Genomic DNA, 25,486 nt, shown 5'->3' on the forward strand with positions numbered 1-25,486 from the left:
CGCCCAGCTAATTATTTTTTTTATTTATTGTAGAGATGAGGTCTCACCAAGTTGCCCAAGCAGGTCTCAAACCCATGGGCTCAGGTAATCCACTCACCTCGGCCTCCCAAGGCGCGGGATTACAGGCTGAGCCACAGAGTCCAGTGTAGGCCATGTTTTCTTAAGCTTTGGCCGCCTCCCCTCCTTTGGGGAAGTGAATCTCCTCTCTCTCTCATTTACTTTCTAAATAAACTATATTTTCTCTCAAAAAAAAATCCTGTTTTTTAGCATAACCTCCTTCATCCATTATCATCTAACCCAATGCAGTTTCTCCATCAGGACTTGCTGCTTCACCTTGAACTTTATGTGACAGAGACAGCTTCTTTCCTTAAGTCTCATGAACCAAACTCGGCTAACTTCCCACTTTTCTTCGGCGGGCTCCTCCCCTCTCAGCCTTCACAGAATCGAAGAGAGCTAGGGCCTTGCTCTGGGTTAGGCTTCGGCTCAAGGGAATGTTGTGGCTGGTTTGATCGTCTATCCAGACCACTCCAACTTTCTCTATGTGAGCAAGAAGACTGTTTCGCTTTCTCATCGTTTGTGTGTTCCCTGGAGGAGCACCTTTAACGTCCTTCTAGAACTCTCTGTTTGCATTCACGACTTGTTAACTGATGGGCACAAGAGGCTGAGTTTTTTGCCCTTCTCAGTTTTCAACGTGGCTTTCTCACAAAGCTTCATTGTTTCTAGTTTGGGGTTTAAAATGAGAGATGTGTGACTCTTCCTTTCACTGGAACACACAGAGGCCCTGGAGGGGGTATGAACTGGCTTGGTTTCAGCACCGGTGTGTCTCAGGGAGGACCGAGGCCAGAGGAGAGGAGGGAAGAGCCAGTCAGTGGAGCAGGCAGAACACACACCACATCTGTTCATTATGGTCACCACCTTCCATGGGCACCATTCATGGTGCCCCAACACAACTACACCAGTAACATCAAAGAGCGCTGGTGACAGATCTCCATAGCAGGTATAGTCATCATGAAAACGTTTGAACTATTGCAAGATTTGCTGACATATGACACAGAGACATGAAGCGAGCACATGCTGCTAGAAAAAATAGATTTGCTCGATGCACGGTTGCCACAAACTTTGAGTTTATTTTAAAAATTGCAATATCTGCAAAGCGCAATAAAGCGAAACACAATAAAATGAGATATGCTTGTATTGCAAAAATGTTTTCAAAGCCTAAAAAAATGAATGACACATTAAGGGCACTTGTAACACTTCAATGCCAGCTAATGTTTGTGCATAACAGAAGGGCTTATGAGTCTTGAATGATGTTTTTTGCTTTTTGAAAATTTCTCAAAAATCCCCAAAAGCTTTCTAAATATGATTCTTTATTTCCCAGATGGCAAGATATTTGCTACAGACTTGAGCTTCAAAGCATTCCTAGTTTTAGGCTATATTACGATTTATATTTTTTTATCCTGGCTCTGCAACTCACTCACTGTTTGACTTTGGGATAGTCAAAGCCTCAGTCTTCTCATTTGCATTGTAAGATGGAAATAATGTCTACCTCAAAGGGCAGTTGTGAGGATTTGAAGAGAGAATATTCACAAGGTGCCCAGAGAAGCTTCCTGACCAGCCCCGGACGGTGACATGAGTGAAAATAAGCCCACCTTGTGCTTAGCCACTGAGAGTTCAAGGATGTCTCGTTGCAGCAAAAAGCGACAATAAATATCACCAGTCCTGCTCCCTGTTTCTACACGAAGTCTTCGTAAAGATGGGGAGGGCAAGAGGCCTCTATGCAGAGAAGCCTAGATTCGAGAGTGTTCCATTGTCCATCTGAAAGCATGCTCAGTGGAAGGAGTTTAATGCATAGTTTACCATAGAAAATCTGGAAGAAGAAAAGTGGGAATTATTTCAAAGTTCCTATACTGCTTTTGGAAGAGATGTGGGACTAACTCACTGGATGAGATCCCTTCAGTTCTAGTACATCAAGCAGAGTTTTTGTTAATTTAACATGTCACATACAGGCATGCACCACATAACACTGCTTTGGTCAATAGCAGAACACACAGACCACAGGGGTCCCATAAGATTATACTGGAGGCCGGGCTTGATGGCTCAGCCTGTCATCCCAGCACTTTGGGAGGCCAAGGCAAGTGGATTGCCTGAGTCCGCGGGTTTAAGACCAGCCCGGGCAACTTGGCGAGACCTCGTCTCTATAATTTAAAAAAAATTAGCCGGGTGTGGTAGCATGCACTTGTAGTTCTGGCTGCTTGGAAGGTTGAAGCAGAAGAATCACCTGAGCCCAGCAGGTCGACGCCGGGGTGGCCGTGAGTGTAGCACTGTGCTCCAGCCAGGGCGACGGGGTGAGACTCTAACTCAAAAAAAAAAAAAAATTATAATGGAGCTAAAAAGTGTCTATCACCTAGGGATGTCTTAGCCATTTAACATTGTACTGCAGTGCATCAGTTACATGTTTATGGTGGCTGTAAACAAACCTTTGTGTTGGCAGTCCTAGAAGTACAGCACAGCTGGGGGTTGGAGTTAGGGGGGGACACGGTGGCTCACACCTGTAATCCCAGAATGTTGGGAGGCTGAAGCAGAGGGTCATTTGAGGACAGAAGTTTGAAACCAGCCTGGGCAGCATAGTGAGACCTAGTCTCTACATAATACAAAGCAATCAGCTAGGCTCAGCGGCTGTAGTCTCAGCTACTCAGGAGGCTGAGGCAGGAGGATCACTTGAGCCCAGGAGGTCAAGACTGCAGGCAGCTATGATCGAGCTACTGTACTCCAGCCTGAGCGACAGGGTGAGACCCTGTCTCTAAAAATAAATAAAATAAAACTTTGAGTAACATACTCCTCTGTCATCAAGGACAGAATACAAGACAAATATAAAATGGTGATAATATAAGGTTAATCACAAGACCTGGTAAAGGCATAAGATAAGCGCATCATGCAGGGAAAAAAAGGGAGTGTCACATCCGAATGAGAACAGGAGAGGCTTAAGTTGCCATTCAGATGCACCTTGAAGATGGACTGAATTCTTACAGAGGAGATGAATAGAGAATATTCCTAGCGAATAGAACAGCAAGGGAAAATGTGACAAGCCGAGAAAACGTAGCAAGTTTTCAGGAAGAAAACAAAGCACACTGGTGGGTTGGACTTAAGTGTAGGTAACAGAGTGGGAAGTTGTGAGCGGTTCTGCTGAGAAAGCAGAGAGCCCTGAACAACTGCAGAGAGCCCTGAACACCAAGCAGAAGACTCCAGACTCAGATTGGAACCGTGCTAGTGGGTCCCTGCAGCCTTTGATCAGGGGATGGCAGCATTGGAGGTATTGAGCCAACAACAACAAAGAGGACAGAAGTAAAGAAGCTGTGTGTAGCGTGGCCTCTTTCCATTGAAGGAAGTATCCGGCCTGCAGGCTGAGGGTGAGGCAGGCTCCAGACAGTGTCTGTAGCTGAAGTTAGATGGGCTACGGGGGCATTCAAATGTCAGCCGACGCAATGAGATGTGGGGCACAGGATTCCTGGATTTCTTGTGCGTTTTCAACGTCCCAGATGCTCTCAGGATTCCACGGGAGGAGCTTCCCTGCTAGCTCGGGCCGTTACCCTGAACGCCTCACTTTCCCTGGCAGTGATCAGAATTAGGAGTTGCCCAGTCAAGTATCAAAGATGAAAGGCAAAAAATAGTTTCAGATACGATTCATTTCCAAAGTAGACGTAGTCCCCCAAAATGTGGGTAAATAACGTTTTAAGCATCAAATTGTGTGCTCTATGTCTAGGAATCTCATGTAGTTCTTTTGGGAAACAAAGGATCATTCAGTGCCAAGAATAGCTGCTCATTAATTTCTGTCTTCAACCTACTTGAACCACATTGCTCCTTTCTAATAAACCTAAAAATCTCAAGCCCTTTAAAAATGTTATTTGAAATTTTAACACAAAATAATGATGAAGAGCACACCAAAGTAGTTGGATAATTAAATATGCTTTTTAAAACTACATATGCTCCCTTCAAGATTCTGAGGTCACCACCCGACACCTCCCAGAACACACCCTCCAGCCCAAGCCAAAACACCTCTTCCATTTCCGAACAAAAACACTGACTCCAAAACAGAGGTCATTGATTATGAAAAGGAAAAAAAAGATGCATGATTTGTGCTTTGCTGTCTCAGACTAATTCCACATTCAAAGAAGGGCAAATTATTAGTAAAACTTCCTAGTTATCTGTACTGCGGGACTTAATTAAAAGCAGAAAGGAAAAAAACAGCGAATAACCAAAAACCATGTGTTTTTTTGAATGCTAACGGATTGACTTTTCGAATTATGTTTAACATAATCTATTATTGCACTTTCTAATCCTACACAGACTTATAATACAGGAGACCCCAGAAACAATACAGGTTAGAAGAAGCCAGTAAGAGTTCCAAAATGAGTTGGAATAATCCATAGACAGATATGTGAGAAACCAAGACGTTGTAAGGGTCATAACTTAAAAGAAGTGCAAATGTTCCTTCATCACATACTTTTCGCCTCTTCAGCTGGTGGCATCGCATTACAATACAATCGAAAGCGCAGGAGTGGGAAACTGTGGGGGATGGGGGGTGTTGGGACACACCTCATCAACCAGGGCACCTGCATAATGGACATTTGTACACCTAACCCTGAATAGTACCCCACATCTTTAAAATAAAAAATTAAAAGAAGAAAGGAAAACATCAATCTCATGGTTCTATCACTGCTCCTTGTTTGACACAATTTTCCCTTATATTTGTGTTTCTTGCTCCTCGCATGGGCCCCACTTTCTGAAGTACCCAGACACTATCCACCCACCAGACTGTCATTCTCAGGAAAGCAGTGATGGGAAAAGTCGGGCAGCGGGGGATCATAAAATGAGTTGTCATTCCCATTTTTACAAATGAAAACACTGAGCTGATATCAATATCAAAAATCAAAAGGTCAACCCCAAAGTAACAACTTTTTGCAATTATACAGCACTTTATATATATATTTTAAGGATCTTTAAAATGCTGTTTAAATTTAAGTGTTGTTTAAATGTATGTTGTTAAATACATTTAAAAATAAATAGCACTTTATATATACAGTTTAAGGATTTTTTTATTGTTTAAATTTATTTTTTAAATAAATAAATTTTTATTTTTATATAAAAAAATTTAAACAACATTTTTCTTTTTTTAAATCAGAGTCTCATTCTGGGTAGTGACAACTTTTTGCAATTATACAGCAGTTTATATATTTTTTTTAAGGATTTTTTAAATGTTGTTTAAAGCTGGGCTCTGTGACTCAGCCTGCAATCCCGCGCCTTGGGAGGCCAAGGTGAGCAGATTGCCTGAGCCTGCGGGTTCCACCCGCCTGGGCAACTTGGCGAGACCTCATCTCTACAATGGGTGGCCAGGAGCGGCCACTGCACTCCAGTCTGGGGCGACAGAGTGAGACTCCAACACACACACACACAAAAATTAGCCGGGCGTGGTAGCGTGCGCCTGTAGTTCCAGCTACTTGGGAGACTGAGGTGGAAGGATCGCCAGAGCCCAGCAGGTCGAGGCTGCGGGGGCCGGGAGCGGCCACTGCACTCCAGTCTGGGCAACAGAGGGAGACTCCAACTTTAAAATAAATAAAATTAAATAAAATAAATAAAATAAAATAAAATAAAATGTTGTTTAAATTTATTTAACTTTTTCTTTTTTTGATCAGTCTCACTCTGTCACCCAGGCTGGAGTGCAGTGGCATGCTCACAGCTACTGCAGCCTTGACCTGCTGGACTCAGATGACCCCTCCTCCTCAGCCTCCCAAGTAGCTGGAACTACAGGCACGTGCTACCAGTTGGCTATTTTTTTATTTATTGTAGAGACAGAGTCTCCCCAGGTAGCCCAGATTAATCTTGAACCCCTGGGCTCAGGAAATCCTCTCGCCTCCACTTCCCAAGATGCTGGGATTACAGGCATGAGCCACCGCGCCTGGTCCTTATTTAACTCTTATTAGATTATTTGACCTGAAAAAACGGGCTCCTGAAGGCAGGGGAGGAATGTGCTAAGACTCACATTTATGATATTTGGATTTTTAAAAGAATTCACATATAAATTAAGAAATTGGGGGTCAATTTGGGTTGTTGGTAAGCCATGTGGTTTTATAAAGTTACCTGTCTATATAACTGCTTATATTGCTTTACATGTTGTGGTCAAAAAATCAACAAACATATATTTAGCTACATGTCCTGTCTAAAGCCAACCCACCAAAAAATAAATTGAGGCTAGGAGAAACTGCTTCCTTGTTCCGTCACCGCTAGGGTAGAAGTTCATGAGGATTTGTACTTAGTTTCAAATGATGTGAGCATATTTTGCTGTGGCAGTATTTTGTATGCAGTATTTTGAGAATTACAAAATCCGACACGATACATGGAGAATGTGCCCCCAGTAAGAGCTGACGGATAAATGAATGAGTTAAACTTAGAGGAACGCAAGAGAGCTTGAGGATGGAAATGAAAGCAGGAAGATTTCAGGGATATTTTTAAAAAGAGTGGTGATTGGGAAGCGTAGACTCTACTGCTGTGATGCTGCTTTTACACAACACCGTATTTGTGTTTTTAAATTCCATATACATAAAATAAAGGCATGTTTAAAGTTATACCAGGTTTTCTTTTCCGTGCTAAAAATTCTAAAACCTGATATTTTGTATTACTTGTTGACATATTTTTAAAAGACATGAAGTCATCTTTAGAATGTGGCCGGGTGCGGTGGCTCAGGTTTGTAATCCCAGCACTTTGGGAGACCGAGGCGAGAGGATTGCCTGAGTCCAGGGGTTCGAGACCAGCCTAGCCAGCTTGGTGAGACCATGTCTCTAAGACAAATCAAAAAATTAGCCAGGCGTGGTGGCACACGCCTGTGGTTCCAGCTACTTGGAAGGCTGAGGCGGAAGGATCGCCAGAGCCCAGCAGGTGGAGGTTGCGGTGGCCGGGAGCGGCCACTGCGCTCCAGTCTGGGCGACAGTGAGACTCCAACTCTAAAAAACAAAAAAAATTATTTAGGGACTAGTTTTCAATATAATGGGCATTGAATATTCTGGTACCCTGTGACCCCTTATTCATTTTTGTTGTGTTTTTTTCAGGACTCAGTAATACACTGAGATATTTTAGGAAGTGAAAGTTTTCATATTTAATTCCTCAGGCATATGAACAAATTTGTTGCACTGCAGATGAACAATTCATGTCAAAATAGTGTACCGATGTCTTTGAACAGAGCAGTGAATGCCCTCTAGTGTTTCTTGCTAGAATATCTGGTTTGAATAACAAAGTTAAATTATATATTTAATGATATTTTCAAAACTATTTAAAAAGTAAACTCATAAACAAGAGAATCTGAGTTTGCAAAATGTTTTAAATGTTTCCAAAAAACAGAGTGGCAAGACATGTCCTATCTAAATAATAGCTACTATTGCAAAGTGTACACAACAGTGATAGAAATCAGAGCTGTTCTGAGAGTTTTTCAGATATAGAACACACATCCTGCCTCCTCTGTAGAACTATCTTTCAGCTAACTCTGAACTAACATACAGAAGTCATTCTTAAAGCAACAATATACAAGTAGCTTATCCCAAAAGCCACACCTGTGTCCCGTCCATGGGCACACATACCCAGAGCTTCTCTCTCTGGAAGATAAAAGACTATTTCCTGGGACATCTGATGCTTCTTCCCAAGTCTTCCTTCCCTTGATGGCCATGGGGAAACAGAAGGCAGTAAAGAACACCGTTCCAGGTGATACCACCTCACACCAGTTAGGGTGGTTGTCAGTAAAAGTTCAAACAGAACAGGTGATAGTGTGGCTGTGGAGAAAAGCCTCTACACTGTGGGTGGGAATGTAAGCTAGTTTAGCGTGGCATTTTCTCAAAGAAAGCAGCGTGGCATTTTCTCAAAGAACTAAAAACTGAGCTACTCTTCAACCCAGCAATCCCACTTCTGGGAATATACCCAGAGGAACACAGATCACTCTACCAAAAAGACATCTACACATATTTGTTCACTGCAGCACTAGTCACCACAGCAAAAACATGGAACCAACCCAGATGCCCACTGAAAGTGAATTGGATACAGAAAATGTGGTACATATACACAATGGAATACTACACAGCCATAAAGAAGAACAAAATCATGTCCTTTGCAGCAATGTGGACGCAACTGGAGACCATCATTCTAAGTGAACTATCACAGAAACAAAAACAGAATGCTTCATGTTCACACTCATTAAACATTGGGCCTTAAACATTGGACATGTGAGCACAAAGGTAGGACAACAGGCCGAGCACGGTGGTTCACGTCTATAATCCCAGCACTTTGGGAGGCCAGGGTGAGAGGATTGCCTGAGCCCACGGGTTCAATCCCAGCCCGGGCACCTTAGCAAGACCTCATCTCTACAATAAATTAAAAAATTAGCTTCGTGTGATGACGCATGCCTGTAGTTCCAGTTACTCGGAAGGCTGAGGCAGAAGGATCACCTGAGCCCAGCAGGTGTGGTGGCTGTGAGTATGCCACTGCACTCCAGCCTGGGTGACAGAGTGAGACTCCAACTCAAAAAAAAAAAAAAGATGGGACAACAGACGCTGGATACTGCTAATGTGGGCACACAACCACCCCCTGGGTACCACATCCACTACCGGGGTAGAGAGGGCCCACCAGAAGCCCAAACCTCACCTCCATGCGACTTATCTATGTAGCAAATCCTCACATGTACCCCATGGCTCTAAAATAAAATTTTCGGTAAAATAAGGGCACCATTTACCTGGACACACACCAAACCTGCAATGCCGCAATGTAACTTGCCTCAACTCTACATGGGAATGCTCATTCCAGGAATATATGATACAGAGAATTAAAAGTGCCAATGCTCAGGGACCAGGATGCCAGCACCTGGTCTCTAGACTGTGGCACCGCTTGGAGAGAAGAAACAACGCCAAGACACGTGTGGGTGGACACTGGAGCTTGGTATGACTTAGGTTACTGCAGACCATCTCAGGAACTAAGGAAAATGATGATCACTGTCACCAACAAGAAAAAGTCACTGGGAACCCCTGGAGCTGAGCACATCTGGTCGTGAGTGTGTGTTACTTTTTCCATCCCAGCACCCCTCGCCTTCTTTCAGGGGCCACCCTCTTCCACTGCAAGAGTTGGCATCACATGGTATATATTTTACTTTCTCAGGACAAAGGGGTAGGCACAGAGCACAGCCTCAGCCAGACTTTATTTCATTTTGTTAAATCATTTTTTTTTTTTTTTTAGTCAGGGTCTCTCTGTGTCACCTAGCTGGGTGCAGTGGCACGATCATGGCTGACTACAGCCTCAAGCTTCTGAGCTCAGACAATTCTCCCAGGTCAGCCTCCCAAGTAGCTGGGACTATAAGCGCATACCACCACATCCAGCTAATTTTTTTGATTTATTGTAGAGACAAGGTCTCACTATGTTGCCCGGGCTGGTCTTGAACTCCTGGGCCCAAACAGTCCTCCCACCTAGGCCTCCCAAAGTGCTGGGGTTACAGGTGTGAGCCACCATGCCTGGCCGTAGACATTAAGAAATCTTGGGCAGAGCAAAAGCAGGCTGGAAAGTTGCTCCCTGGATTCCCCAGAGCTGCCTGCTCCTGCAGTTCCCATGGCCTTGACACTGAACTTTTCCTTGGAATCGTGTGAGATGGCTGTATCTTATTCTTTTCTTTTTCTTTTTTTTCTCAAGTTAACCAGAATAAGAATGGCTAATTAAACTACTTCATTATAATATTGTTATACTTATCACAATTGTGGTTGCATAAAGCATGAATAACAAAATTAAAAGGTATCATTATTTTGTGTTTTAATTATAAATTAATAATTGATGCTCAATATTTTATTATGCAATAACATTCTCAGCTACAAAAACAATTTGTGGAGGTAGGTGGCATTACTAATTTACTTTCATAAAACCTATCAAAAACTTTTTTTAATAAAAATGTTTTAGGCCGGGCTCGGTGGCTCAGCCTGTCATCCCGGCACTTTGGGAGACCGAGACGAGTGGATTGCCTGAGCCAGCGGGTTCGAGACCAGCCCGGGCAACTTGGCAAGACCTCGTTTCTTCAATAAAATAAAAAATAGTCGGGCATGGTAGCGTGGGTCTGTAGTTCCAGCTACTCGGAAGGCCTGAGGCGGAAGGATCGCCGGAGCCCAGCAGGTCGACACTAGGGTGGCTCCGAGCATGCATGCCGCTGCACTCCAGCCTGGGCAAAGGAGTGAGACTCCAACTCAAAAAAATTAAATAAATAAATAAGTATTAAAGCAAAAGTATTATTCATTGCTTAGGTTTACAGATAAACAAAGATGTCTCCTCTTTTTCATTCTGTCTCTTAATTGTCAAGTGCAGTAAAAATGTCTCTTCTTTTCCACTGACCCAAAAATTGAAGAGAGAGAATGACTTCTCTGTCTTCCAGATCTTTCACTCAATTTGGTGTTATACTTATTTTTGTTTCCATTTTTAACCTATCAAAGGGCAGTTAAATTACAAAATCTTTTTATTAGTAAATAATCAATATAGTTTACATAAAAGAATCAAAGCCCAAAAAGGCCTATTTTTAATCGTATTTGTTTATTTAAATAGTTGCTTCAAAATTTTTTTACTTCAGAAATATGTGCTTTTTTACAACGAGTTTGCCTCCTGAGCACAGGTGTGGTTAAAACCACCCCAAAGGCCAAAATGGGAAAGGAAAAAACGCACATCGACATCGCCGTCATTGGACATGTCAGTTCAGGCAAGTCCACCCCTGCTGGCCCCTGATCTACAAATGTGGCGGCGTCGACAAAAGAACCATGGAGAAATTTGAGAAGGAGATGGGAAAGGGCTCCTTCAAGCATGCCTGGGTCCTGGACAAACTGAAGGCTGAGCGGGAACGTGGTATCACCATTGCTATCTCCCTTTGGAAATTTGAGACCAGCGAGTACTATGTCACTATCACCGATGCCTCAGGACACAGAGACTTCATCAAAAACATGATGGCAGGCACATCTCAGGCTGACTGTGCTGTTCTGATTATTGCTGTTGGCGCTGGTGAATTTGAAGCTGGTCTCTCCAAGAACGGGCAGACCTGTGAGCATGGCCTCCTGGCTTACACACTGGGTGTGAAACAACTAATTGTTGGTTAACAGAATGGATTTCACTGAGCCGCCCTGCAGCCAGAAGCGATACGAAGAAATGGTTAAGGAAGTCAGCTCTTACATTAAGAAAATTGGCTACAACCCCGACACAGTAGCATTTGTGCCAGTTTCTGGTTGGAATGGTGACAACGTGCTGGAGCCAAGTGCTAACATGCCTTCGTTCAAGGGGTGGAAAGTCACCCGTAGAGATGGTGATGCCAAGGGAATCATGCAGCTTGAAGCATGAGACTGCATTCTGCTACCAGCTCGTCCAGCTGACAAGCCCCTACATCTGCCACTCCAGGATGTCTACAAGAGAGGGGTATTGGTACTGTCCCTGTGGGCCGAGCAGACACTAGGTGTTCCCAAACCTGGCATGGTGGTCATCTTTGCTCCTGTCAACGTTACAACTAAAGTCAAGTCTGTTGAAATGCACCATGACGCTTTGAGTGAAGCTCTTCCTGGGAACCACGCGGGCTTCAATGTCGAGAATGTATCTGTCAAAGATGCCCAACGTGGCAACATTGCTGGTGACAGTAAAAATGATCCTATGGGAAGCAGCTGGGTAATTATCACAGCTCAGGTGATTATCCTGATCCATCCAGGCCAAATCAGTGCTGGCTCTGCCCCTGTGCTGGAATGTCATGTGGCTCACGTTGCTGCAAGTTTGCTGAGCTGAAGGAAAAGATGGATCGCCGTTCTGGTAAGAAGCTGGAAGATGGTCCTAAATTCTTGAAGTCTGGTGATGCTCTCATGGTTGATATGGTTCCTGACAAGCCCATGTGTGTGGAGAGCTTCTCTGACTATCGCCTTCTGGGTCATTTTGCAGTCCGTGATATGAGGCAGATGGTTGCTGTGGGTGTCATCAAAGTAGTGGACAAGAAGGCTGCCGGAGCTGGCAAGGTCACCGAGTCTGCCCAGAAAGTTCAGGAGGCTAAATGAATATTAGCCCTAATACCTGCCACCCCGGTCTTAATCAGCGGTGGAAGAACAGTCTCAGAACTGTTTATTTCAATTGACCATTAAGCTTAATAGTAAAAGATTGGTTAATGATAACGGTGCATTGTAAAACTTTCCGAAGGAAAGGAGAATGTTTTGTGGACCATTTTGGTTTTTATGTGTGTGGCAGTTTTAAGTTACAGCGTTTTGAAATCAATATTTTTTAATGAAACAACTTGATCAAAAGTCTGTCACAGAATTTTGAGACTCATTAAAACAAAGTTTAATGAGGGGGAAAAAAAGAAATACGTTAGCATGTACTATAAAATTCAAATTTCAGTAGGGCTTAGTGGCTCACACTTGTAATCCTGGCACTTTGGGAGGCCAAGGTGGGATTGCTTGAGCCCAGGAGTTCAAGACAAGCCTGGGCAACATAGCAAGACCTCAGCTCTACAAAAAAATTATAAAATTAGCCAGGTGTGATGGTGCATGCCTGTAGTCCCAGCTATTCGGAAGACTGAGATGGAAGAATCACCTGAGCCCAGGAGGCTGAAGCTGCAGTGAGCTGTGATTGTGCCACTGCACTCCTACCTGGGCAACAGAGTAAGACCCCCCCAACTCGAAAAAAAAGGGGAAACTCCTAGTAAAGACTAGCACACATATTTACATTTTTAGCAGATAATTGTATTCAAAATACAATTCAACAATGACGTGACATTAATAGGCAATGCTCTTTTAGTTTGGGCTCTCTCAAGTGGGCTGTGGTAGTTAAACCTTATGACTGAGTGAAGGGTCGAGGTTTGTGGCCCCGCCTCGGAGATAGGGAACGGGAGGCTGAAAGCGGCACCTGGCTTGCCCCAGGTAAGTGAAACCAAGACTCAAACGCAGGTGTGCCACCTCCCAGGCCCAGGCGGCAGTTCTCTCCACTCCATCCCACTACGAGGAAACACTAAGTTGTATTTTCCTAGAGTTGTTCCCTCTGACTGTATCAGTGAGACGGAAGCAAACCAGGAACAGGGCTGAACCCGAGAGCCCAGGGCAGCCCCCGGAGCTGTCAGTTACTGGAGTTCATGACCTTCCCATGAGGAATGAAGTGTCTTTCACTCCTCAGAACCAAGGACCCTCTAGTGTGTTCCAAGAATGTACATCCCATTTCAATGTCATGCAAATCTGAATGTGCACTTGAATCACCCTCATGTACTATGGAAGTACTGCATTCAACATAATGTGTCACAGGAGTGCAAAGGTGATACTAAAGCCGCTCCCTTCATAAGTAGAAGAAATGTACGAAGGTCTTTTTCTGGAAGGGATGTTGGATTTGCATGGATTTATCATCACTCTTGCCCGCCTGTCCCATGACTGACTGGTGCGAACAATAACAGGACTGGCTAAGTTAGGGCTCCAGCCCGTGGCCACCAGGGATCAGAGAGCCAACTGGCCCCACAGGACACGTGTGCTTTCCACACCAATGCTCCCATGGGTGTAGCTAGAAGAGACTTGGACCTACATTTAAGACATCAAAATCTAAGTGATGCATAAGAACCGGATATCGGACCACCCAGATATTAGGAAGTAAGACCTATGTCTCCACCGTCTCATTTTTCATAAAACCTCCAGAAGGAAAACTGGTTAGTCCAGGATCTCAGAGAAACAGATACAAAGACAGGATTCGATGTGCAAGGATTTTACTGGAGAGAGACGCCTGTGTGAAAAGAAATAGAAAGGGGGTCAGCAAGACCGGGACAGCTGCCAGACTAAAGCAAATCTAACCCAGACTAGGAGAGAGGGAGAGAAGGTTGGTGAGATGTATCCACACTGCTGTGTGGCCGAAGCATGGTCGAGGCTGTGGGGAAGCCCTCTGGCTTACGGGAGCCCCACCTGCCTCCCTGAAGGTCAGCCTCAGCCATGGGTAAGAGCAAGCAAGGGGAGGTGTGGCTGGGGAAAATCCAGGGAGGGATGGATGTCAAGGCACAGCCACTGGGCCCTGAGTCTTCCAGGGGCTTCCACGACCTCAGAGATAGGATGAGGAGGCGTGAGAGAGAAGTGTTTCTAAAACCCTTTACTACGTTGAAGAAAAGGCCTGTTCACTGTGCCAGAAGGAAAAAAACAAACAGCCTCATTAAAAACTGGGCAAGGTTGGGCTCGGTAACTTGGCCTGTAATCCCAGCACTTGAGGAGGCCGAGGCGAGTGGATTGCCTGAGCCCAGGGGTTCGAGACCAGCCCAGGCAACTTGGCGAGACCTCAGCTCCACAATAAATCAAAAATTGGGCAGGCACAGTGGCGTGCCCCTGTAGTTCCAGCTACTTGGAAGGCTGAGGCAGAAGGATCACTGGAGCCCAGCAGGTCGGCACTAGGGTGGTTGTGAGTGTGCCATGGCACACCAGCCTGGGTGACGGAGTGAGACTCCAAATCAAAAAAAAAAAAAAAAAGTGAGCAAAAGACATGAATAGACACTTCTCAGAAGAAGATATACGGACAGCCAACAGACACATGAAAAAGTGCTCAGCCTCACTCATCCTGGGAGAAATGCAAATCAAAACCACACTGAGATATCACCTGACCCCAGTAAGAATGGCCATCATTAAGAAAACAAACAACAACAGATGCAGCGAGGATGCAGAGAAAAAGGAATGCTTCTACACTGCTGGTGAGAATGCAGACTAGTGCAACCTCTTTGGAAGATAGTGCGGTGATTTCTGAGAGAACTAGAAATTAACCTTCCATATGATCCAGCAATTCCCCTATTGGGAATATACCCGGAGGAACTCAAATCATTCTACAAAAAAGATACCTGCACACGGATGTTTGTTGCAGCTCTGTTCACAATAGCAAAAACACGGAACCAACCGTGCTGCCCATCGAAACTGGACTGGATAAAAAAAATGTGGTACCTATACACAATGGAATATTATGCAGCCATAAAAAAGGACAAACATATGTGCTTCACAGCAACTTGGATAGATTTAGAATCTATCATACTCAGTGATCTACCATAGAAACAGAAAACTGAGTACCACATGTTCTCACTCATAAGTGAACCTTGAACAATTATCATAATACTATAAGAAAAGGATTGGCAATAGTGGGAAACTGCCAGAGGAGGAGAGAAGGTGGGATTGGACGTAGTGAGAAGCTGCCGGCGCGGGGGAGGGGTGGCACACCTCATCAACAAGGGTACCTGCATAACAAACATTTGCATACCTAATCCTGAATTGTATCCTACATCTTTAAAATTTTCTTTTAAAAGGCCTTTTTAAATCAGAAATGCATTCATTGTTTCATAAAAGAACTAATTCCATATAATACCCCGAAAGGCATTTTATAAATTATAATTCCTAGAAAATGGACAAACTAAGTCATCAAATAAAAACTTTATCAGTTGTTTTGTTCAACACCAGGTGGAGCTCTTTTGCTTTTGAGAACAGAAAAAGAAATTTTCTTATTTTAATACAGGTTTATGCTGATTATCAGATGGCTTTTAAGTCATTTAAGGGCATTTGTCCCATTTTTATCACCATTGTAAACCTGATACTTTTCCCAAATACCACGGACTAGGAAAAGCCGCAATGATAAAGCCACCATTCTAAAAATATTGTCAAATCTCTAAAATAAAATTTTAAATGATACTGCTATAAATGCCTACATTCTTCCAAGGGAAAGAGTTAAAGCCTAATTTAAATTTTGTATTTAGTTCTTAAGCAAATCAATAACTACTGAAAATAGGTAGAGCCTGGTGGCTCACACTTGTAATCCCAGCACTTTGGGAGACTGAGGCAAGAGGATTGCTTGAGCCCAGGAGTTTGAGACCAGCCTGGGCAACATAGCAACGCCTTGTCACTACAGAAAAATCAGAAAATTAACTAGGGGTGGTAGCGCACACCTGTTTTCCCAGCTACTTGGAAGGCTGATGTGGAAGGATGCCTGAGCCCAGGGGGTCGAGGCTGCAGTGGCTGTAATCATGCCACTGCACCCCGACCTAGGGGACAAAGTGAGACTCTGACTAAAAAATTATATATTTAATGTGGCATTACTAGTAATAGTGATAGGTTGCTCTAATATATTACTATTATTTACTCACATAAAGGAAGCTAGTTGAATAAACTATAAACATCCACATGGAGTATTATGCAACTAGTCTAAACTTTAATTTTAATAAAAACAAATGATCCCTCCTAGACACTGAATCAATAACATATGCAGAAAAAGAGAATTAAAGTATCTTTATGGGGCAGCAGTCTGATCATATCCTTAGTGTGATAAACTTTAAGGACAAAACAATCTGCAAATATTGAACTTAGGAAATTTGGCTTTGATAGTGGCTGGCACATACCAATTCGATTCCTGGTTTATATGACATGCAGGAAAGATCAAATGAGCGAATATTGTGATGTTTCCAGAAACTGGGGTTCTCTGTGGGAAAGGAGAGATGCACTATGGGTTGGGGGAGGAAAGGAGGAACAGCAAGTGCTAGGATGAACTCATGATTTCTGAAAAACAGATGTCAGCCGGGCTCGGTGGCGCAGCCTGTCAACCCAGCACTTTGAGAGGCCGAGGTGAGTGGATTGCCTGAGCCCGTGGTTCGACCCCCACCCGGGCAACTTGGCGAGACCTCATCTCCACAATAAATCACAAACACTAGCTGGGCGTGGTGGCGCACGCCTGTAGTTCCGGCTAGGAAGGCTGAGGCGGAAGGTTCGCCGAAGCCCAGCAGGTCGAGGTTGCGGCCACTGCACTCCTGTCTGGGCAACAGAGTGAGACGCCAACTCAAAAAACAAAACAAGACAAAACAGATGTCCTAGTTCTCTCCATTGGAAAAACGTAGAAGCAATGACACACCCATAGCCAGGAACACACCTATTCTCCTGTTTCAAGAACTGTGCCGAGACTGAGATGTTATCCTATTTGCAACCCAACAAGCTAGTCTGCCACCGTTTCTTGAATCCTGGCTGAACACAAAGAACTTCTGGGTCAGCAACCCTCTGGCTTTGATACCCATGGAAACAGTTGCTGGAGTGTCAGCGTTTGCTCCTGTTCCCAATCTCAACCCCTGCAGGGCACGTGGAAAGGGCCAGGTGACATCTGCCCACGCAAATGTTCTGTTACGGGAGAGAAATCCTGGACTTAACCAGATCTTGAAGTACGGAAGGGCTGTCAGATATTTGCCCCAGAGAGAAACATTATCTTCATTACCCTGAACAGTAAACAACCCAGCCCTTTGCTCTGCAGAAAGACATTCTCGCCCAAGGCTGCTCACTGCACAAACATCCTTTAAAAAAGAGTCCAGGACAGACAGTAAAAAGAGATCCTCACACAAACATGTCTCCCAGCAACTAGTGACTAAGGACCAATTCCCCACTATCACATAAGCAAAGAAAAAATTGTAATATACTCCTTTGATAAGTGGTTGATTATAAATTTGGGGCAGGGAAAAGTTTAAGGTGAGTTTGGACTATCTTATTGTGTCCAAAAGCAAAGGAATCCTGACAACAGACATTTGGAAAGGCATGGGTGTCTTGACAAGAAGTTTGGCTTCTTCTTGAAAAATTGGTGGAGACATGCAAGGAACACAGGAGTTAGAACAATTGAAACATCAAAAATAATATTTATGGAATGGATTATAATATAGTAAATATAAATAGAATCCACGAGGCCATAATGATTCTTTAAAAAGGTGGAGGGAGCTCAACCTTGCAGAAGGGTGTCAGCTAAAAACATATAAACAATGGAAGAATGAGAAAAAAGATATCGATCATCAATGGATGCCAAAACTCCTAATTAAAAAGTTGTCGAGGAACACAGCCTCAAAGTGTCACTCCAAGGATGGTTTATTGATTACAAATGTCAAAGTAGAGAAATCTGGCAGACTCTACCTTAACCAAGTGGTTATTTTGGTATAGGTTATTTTGGTATAGGTTAGGCATAGATTGATAAGTTTCTCGTAGGCAGGTTTAAAATAGGGAGGCATTCAGACTTCTTTCTTATCGGTATACAACCTCCACCTGACCGACCAGGCACATCCGACCCGACCACCTTGCAGGCTGAAATGTGGATTTGCCAGTGCAGCAACTCACAGAAACAATAGGAAATTACCAAAAACACTGATATGATGTTTTAAGGAAAACCCAAATCTAGTGAGGCAATAACTTGAGTTATTTAAAAGGTTCTTGTGACCTTTGAAAGTTGTGAGACGGTCATCAAAACTTGTGACCAGACCCTGGCAGCCCACCACCTTAGCCCATCAAAGTTGAGAGATGCTCATCAAAACTTGTGACCAGCCCCTGCAGCCCACTGCTCTTAGTTCATGGTTAGCTTAGTAATCGTTGTAAATATACCTATACAAGCTTCTTGTCAAAGTCAAACTTCTTGTCAAGACACCCATGCCTTTCCAAATGTCTGTTTGTCTGTCTGTCTGACTCTCTCTCTCTCTCTCTCTCTCTCTCTCTCTCTCTCTCTCTTAATCTCTCTTTCTCTCTCCACCCCCTGTCTTTCACTCTTCAATAAATTCTGTTTTAAAACTACACTGGGCCGCTCTGAAATTCCTTTCAGTGGTGAGTCAAAGAACTCATGGAGCATCAAGCCACACCCAACCTGGCAATGATTAAACTTACCATCACTTGTGATGAGGCAAAGTGACATTTTATGCCTCCAGGCCGAACACACTAAAAGCAACATCATCTATGTAGTGTTCTGTCAAAAAATGTTTAACCTGAAACATTTGAGAGAACTATAAGGTAAGTCCAAATAAACAACTAGCCTGGACACTTCATAAATGGCAGTTTCAAAACCAAGAAAAAAGTATGTTCAAGATGAAAGATTAAAGAGACATAATAACTGAATGCACAAATAATTGCTGACTGGCTTCTTGTTTTTTAATGACTAACATATTATTAAAATTTTGGAAATTTGAAAATGTGGACCATTTATTAAATAACACTAATGTGTATCAGTAATAGTGTGATAATGATACTGTGATCATATAAGAAAATGTCCCTTTTTTGGAAAAAATACAATAAAATATTAGGAATAAAGCAACACGATATCTACAACTTACTTTCAAATTATTTGGAAAAACAGATTTCATGTGGAAAAATGCTAATTGATTAATTCTGGGTGAAAGGCACATGAGTGTTTATTGTACTGTTCACTTAACTTCTCTGTAGGATTACAATTTTTAAAAATAAAATTGCACCGGGCTCAGGCACGGTGGCTCAGCCTGTAATCCCAGCACTTTGGGAGGCCGAGGTGAGAGGATTGCCTGAGTCCGAGTGCTTGAGACCAGCCTGGGCAACTTGGTGAGACCTCATCTCTACAGCGAATCACAAAAATTAGCCAGGCATGGTGGCACGCACCTGTAGTTTCAGCTACTTGGAAGGCTGAGGCAGAAAGAAGGCTTACCTGAGCCCAGCAGGTCGAGGCTGTGGTGGCTGTGAGCATGCCACTGCACTCCACCCTGGGAGACAGAGTGAGACACCAACTCAAATTAATTACTTTTAATTGACTAAATTAAAATTTAATTAAAATTCAAGAAAAAATTCATAGCTCACATGCCCTGGCCATCTTTCTAAGTCACAGTCCTGATCACTTACAAACTCTCAGCCCATTCACCTTTAGGAGCATTTAAATTACCTCTTTGAGATAGATCACTTGCTGATTTTTTTATAATTTTATTATGGAGTATATATAAAACAAAACTGCGTGGAATTCTGCTATAACACCACGATGACATTGACCAAGAGTAGACAATAGCCTTTATTTTGTATACCATATCAACATTTGGTTTAAATTCTTGACTTACTAGATTATACACATTGAGATTACATGTTAATTGACTCCCAGGTCTTCCACCTAGTTTATAACTGATACACACTGATAAATCTAATTTGGATTAATTTTTCATGTATTTTTCTAGCACTGAAATTACTGTGCCCTTCTTGTCTGTTCATCTAGTTACCTGTTTATTCCATAGTCATTAAAACGTCTTCAAGTATGTGGCTGCCTATTCCTGCTTTCCATTTTTTTTTTTTTTGAGTCAGCATCTCACCCTGTCACCCAGGTTGGAACGAGTGGCACAGTCATGGCTACCACAGCCTCGACCTGCTGGGCTCAGATCATCCTTCTGTCTCAGCCTTCCAAGTAGCTGGAACTACAGGTTTGTGCCACGACACCCGGCTCATTTTTTTGATGTATTGTGGAGACAAAGTCTTGCCAAGTTGCCCAAGCTGGTCTTGGACCCCCGGACTCAGGCAATCCTCTTGCCTCCGCTTCCCAACGTGTTGGGATGACAGGTGTGAGCCACTGCACCTGGCTGCTTTGTATCATTTATAAGTTGTTAAAACCAATTCCCTCTTTGCTTTTGAAACCCCTCCTGAACACAGTGCTCCTCCCAGAGATTCGTTGTTTCATGTCTCGACATTTCACACCCTTCAAATTGTCTGCTGCCCTCGTGTTCTTTTCCTTTTGCGAGCACTGATGGGAAATATCATGAAGGACATTCTGAAGGACAAAACAAGTTATGCCTATTGTTTTTGTATATCCTTATTCATATATGTTCCCGCAAACATTAACATATGAGCCGGATGCAAAATCCTTAAATAAACCGTGCCCTCTTCTCCCAGAGAAAGCACTTGCTTAAGTGTTTTAAAACTCCCTTTAGTCCATTGAAGGTCAGAACACAGACTTCTTGTGCAGTCCTTGCCTGATTTGTTTTTAGATTTCATTTCCTTAATTCTCAGTTATAGAAACACACCATCCTTATTTTTACCACTTTACTGGGTAGCTAATTATATTTGGACCATGAAAGAATGCAAAATGCCCAACAAAGTCACGGCATCTTTGCGGCACAGCATTGTCTGTTCCCACCCACACAGGTTCTTCTACATTCTCGTGGTTTATCCCACTCTAAGGGTTTGTCCACAGAAAAGATATGGATCCAGGCAAACAAAACTGTATCCACCTATCCACCTATCCTTCTTTATCCACCATTCACACACATGCTAAATGTTTTCGTTTTTGTTTTTGTTTTTGAGTTGGAGTCTCACTCTGTCGCCCAGACTGGAGTGCAGTGGCCACTCCCGGCCACCGCAGCCTCGACCTGCTGGGCTCCGGTGATCCTTCCACCTCAGCCTTCCAAGTAGCCGGAATTACAGGCATGCGCTACCACGCCCGGCTGATTTTTTTATTTATTGTAGAGATGAGGTCTCGCTGCCCAGGCGGGTCTCGAACCCGTGGGCTCAGGCAATCCACTCACCTCAGCCTCCCAAAGGCGAAGGATTACAGGCTGAGCCACCGAGCTCGGTGGAACGCCTGTCTGTAGGATCCCAGATTTGGAGCTATGGAAGTTGCATCTGCTCCCCCTTGAGAATCTCTATCTCAGAGTCAGCTTCTCAGAAAACCCAGCCTGCAAGGGGCGAGCATAAATTATAGAGATATATGCATATATTGAGTACAAGTCTGCCTTCATATAAAGTCCACGTGTCCTAATTCTAACCTCAGAAGGTAGACTGAATAAGAAAATCTCCCTTCCACATGGCGGCCTTTCAGACATTTGAAGGCAATTAGGATCTATGTGTCTCATGGCGAGAGCTTCAACCGTAGAGTTTGGGAAAAGGAGGAGAAGGAGGTGAACAATGCAAAAGAACCAGCCAGGAGAGTTGGTGTCTTGGAGACCATGTCTGCATCACAGTAATCAAGCACTGAAGAGGTGTGCCCACCCAAGGGCCTACTGGATGGGAATTGTTGCATAAACTGTTTGACATTGGCATTCCTGAAAACACTCTGTACTAGCTTTCCATTGCTACATTTTTAAAAATTGCCACAAACAGCAGTCTTATATGAGAGGGGATTAAAGAGAAGGAATTATCTTTAGGAGGGTGGGCCTCTTGTAGAATAGGTGTCCCTCCTTATGTAAGTGCTCTAGGAACTCATTGGCATCGATGTATCAGCCAGCATTGTTGTGAGAGGCTGCATTTGGTCCCAGTGATTTTTTTTTTGGCGAGTCTTTCAATGCGTTTGCCTATTTCATGATGGGTGATTTACAAGCACACCTGCCCACAATGCGGTGAGTGTTCAGCAGTTTTTGAATAAAAATGGCAGGCACTCCATGCTCCAATCTCACTCAATCTTGTCCCCAGTGACGTTTTTTTCCCTAGGGGGAAAAAAATCCTCAAAGGGCAACATTTTGATGATGTGGAAGAGGTGAAACAAAAAATGGCAGAAACACTATTGATGAGCTCAAAAACTGTTTTGAGCAGCGGAAAAAGCGTCTCGCTAGGTGTATTGCTTCAAATGGAGGGAATTTTGAAGAAGACTGAAGTTTAATCATGTAAGGCTAAATACGTGATTTCTAATAAATAAATGCTGGGTATTTTGGGGGTCCCCCCTTGTACACTCACTAGTTCACCGTACTGTAGGTCAGAAGTCCAGGCGAGCCCAACATGGTTTCCTGCTTATGGCTTCACAGGGCAAAGTCAAAGCTTCAGCAGGATTAAGCTCTGGTCTGAAGGGTCTGGGGGAAAATCTTCCAAGCTCAACCAGGCTGTCGACAAGAATTGTGCTCTTTGCCCTTGTGGGAGTGAGGCCCGTTTCCTCGTGGGTAGACAGCCAGGGGCCACTCTCTGCTTCCGGAAGATGCCCACTCTCCTTCTCCTGTAGCCTCTCCATCTCACGAGCATCTCTTGAACTTCCTCTTTTGACATCAGCTGGAAAGAGTTCTTGCTTTTCAGGGCTCCTGTGCTTACAACTTTTCCCCACCCAGATAACCTCCCTATCTTATCATCAGTTGTGCCATCTGATATGATGCGATCACAAGAGTGATCTCTCATCACATTCTCAGGTTCCAGAGACAACGGTAGGATGTCTTTGGGAAGCCATTTTGGAAATTCTGCCCCCTATAACTTTCATGGCGCCAGGCAAGCTCCTTATACTCACTACGCTGGTCAGGGAATACGAAGAGCCCCTCCTGCTGTCCTCTCACCCCACAACAGCTCAGTCTTTTGTTCACTCCCCTCACCCTGCATCTCCTACCTGCTCTGTCATGTTCAAGACAATCTCCCATTTTCACACGCCAAAAATAGAAACCAGCTCACTACTTCCTAGGGTCCTCCTACCAAATTACCAGGAACCAGTAGCTCAACACAGCAACAATGTATTCTTCTGAAGTTCTGGAGGCTAGAGCTCTACATCACAGTGCTGGGAAGGGCTCTCTCTCTCTCTCTCTCTCTCTCTCTCTCTCTCTCTCTCTCTCTCTCTGTCTCTGTCTTTCTCTCTTTCTTTCTCTCTCTCCCCTCTGTCTCTCTCTCTCTCTCTCTCTCTCTCTTTCTCCTCTGTCTCTCTGTCTCTCTACTCTGTTTTTGTCTCTCTCTTCTGTCTCTGTCTCTCTCCTCTGTCTCTCTTTCTCTTTCTCTCCCTGTCTCTTTCTCCTCTGTCTCTCTCTGTCTCTCTACTCTGTCTCTGTCTCTCTCCTCTGTCTCTCTCCTGTCTCTTTCTCCTCCCTCTCTCTCCCCCCCCAGTCTGTGTGTGTCTTCTTATAAGGATACCAGTTATATTGGATTAAAGCTCATCCTCATTCAGTGTGCCCTCATCTTAATTACACAAGTAAAGACCCTATTTCTTTTTTTTTTTTTTTCCTTTTCTTTTTTTTGAGTCGGAGTCTCACTCTGTCGCCGTGGCTGGAGTGCAGTGGCCACTCCAGGCCACCACAGCCTCGACCTGCTGGGCTCCGGCAATCCTTCCGCCTCAGCCTTCCCAGTATCCGGAATTACAGGCCTGCGCTACCACGCCCGGCTGATTTTTTGATTTATTATAGAGATGAGGGCTCGCCAAGTTGCCCAGACGGGTCTCAAACCCACGGGCTCAGGCAATCCACTCACCTCAGCCTCCCAAAGGCACGGGATTACAGGCTGAGCCACCGAGCCCGGCTTGACCCTATTTCTTAATAAGGTCACATTTGGGAACCAGGGAGTAAGGCCTCCACAAAGATTTTGGGGGATACAAGCCAACCCCGTAATTCCCCCCGATTAGACCTCGTCTTCTACAGTTTAACTTGCAAACCCGCACACCTGCCCTAAATTCTCGCCCCCCTGACAGTGAGAGCAGCACCCCCTCCACTCCACAAGGCCACTCCTTTGCTCTCTCCTGCGCAGGCAGCCTCTCGCTCTCAGCTGGGCTATTCTCCTGCACTTTTCAGCCTCACTCAAGTCTCTGGCGTTCCAGTGAAGGAAGGGAGGGAAGGAAGGAAGAGCTCTGCCTCAATGCCGCATTCACGCCCAACGAATTCTCTTCTGAGAAAGCTCTGCGAAACGTTGCCATCTCTGCTCTCTGCCTCCGTTCCCCTCCACCCCAGTCACTCTTCCACCACCCCGGAAGGTCTACTTCAGACTCCATTGCCCTGGGCTTTGCCTTCATGATTGAAGTCCTGCCTTCCCTGTCACTTCTCTGTTTCTTCCATCCTGCCGTTAAACATTGCTGCCCTTCAAGACTCTCCGCATGCGCAAAGGCAGCAGCCACAACTAGGACACGTTCTTGGCCATCCGTCCTTCACACAACTACCCAGGATGCACTTTTCAAAATATCTCCTTATGTCATCACATCAGTCCCCTACTTGAAACTCTTCAGGCTGGGTGCGGTGGCTCACGCCTGTCATCCCAGCACAGGAATTCGAGACCGGCTGGGCAACTTGGCGAGACCTCATCTCTAAAGTAAACTTAGAAATTAGCCGGGCATCGTGGTGCAGCACCTGTAGTTCCAGCCACTTGAAAGGCTGAGGCAGAAGGATCACCTGAGCCCAGGGGGTCAAGGCTGCAGTGGCTGTGAGCATGCCACTGCACTCCAGCTTGGGCAACAGGGTGAGACTCCAACTCAAAAACAACAACAACAACAACAACCACAAACTCTTCAGTGGCTTTGTCATTGCACTCAGGGTCAAGGCCATCATCCTTCAGGTGGTGTACATGATCGGGCCCCTGCTAACCCCATACCTAGGGACAGAAGTAAGGTGGAGAGAAAGTTTAATGATGTACCCCAAATTCTTAGATGATCCTACTGAACCAGTTCTTTTTTCTTAACCACCTTTTATGTAGCAATGTTCTAGTGTTTGTAAGGGGGTGATGGGTCATGGGAGAGAGAACACAGGACACCAATGAGACCTCAGTGGGGTGGATAGATCCTATCAATAATTCATGCCTCTAGCCACCAACTATTTGTTAAAATCTGGAGCCTAGAAAATGGACACTTAGATAAGACTCCAGCTGCACAGTTTATGACGTAACCCTTGAACACTTGTTCACGTAGCTGCTCACTAATTTGTCTGCACATTTTTCACTTGACCAACTGTTAAACCTGTTCTTTTCCCTCCTGATTTTTTTTTTTTTTTTTGAGTTGGAGTCTCACTCTGTCACCCAGACTGGAGTGC

The 25,486-nt window shown here is 44.3% G+C and overlaps 1 pseudogene; it reads left to right on the forward strand.

Annotated features, from left to right (window-relative positions):
* Positions 1–10,701: 10,701 nt before the first annotated feature.
* Positions 10,702–12,080, forward strand: LOC103265770 (annotated as a pseudogene).
* Positions 12,081–25,486: the final 13,406 nt, after the last annotated feature.

The sequence above is a fragment of the Carlito syrichta genome, unplaced genomic scaffold (assembly GCF_000164805.1).
Source record: "Carlito syrichta isolate Samal-C Ts95f unplaced genomic scaffold, Tarsius_syrichta-2.0.1 Scaffold306836, whole genome shotgun sequence".
In the NCBI taxonomy this organism is placed as follows: Eukaryota; Metazoa; Chordata; class Mammalia; order Primates; family Tarsiidae; genus Carlito; species Carlito syrichta.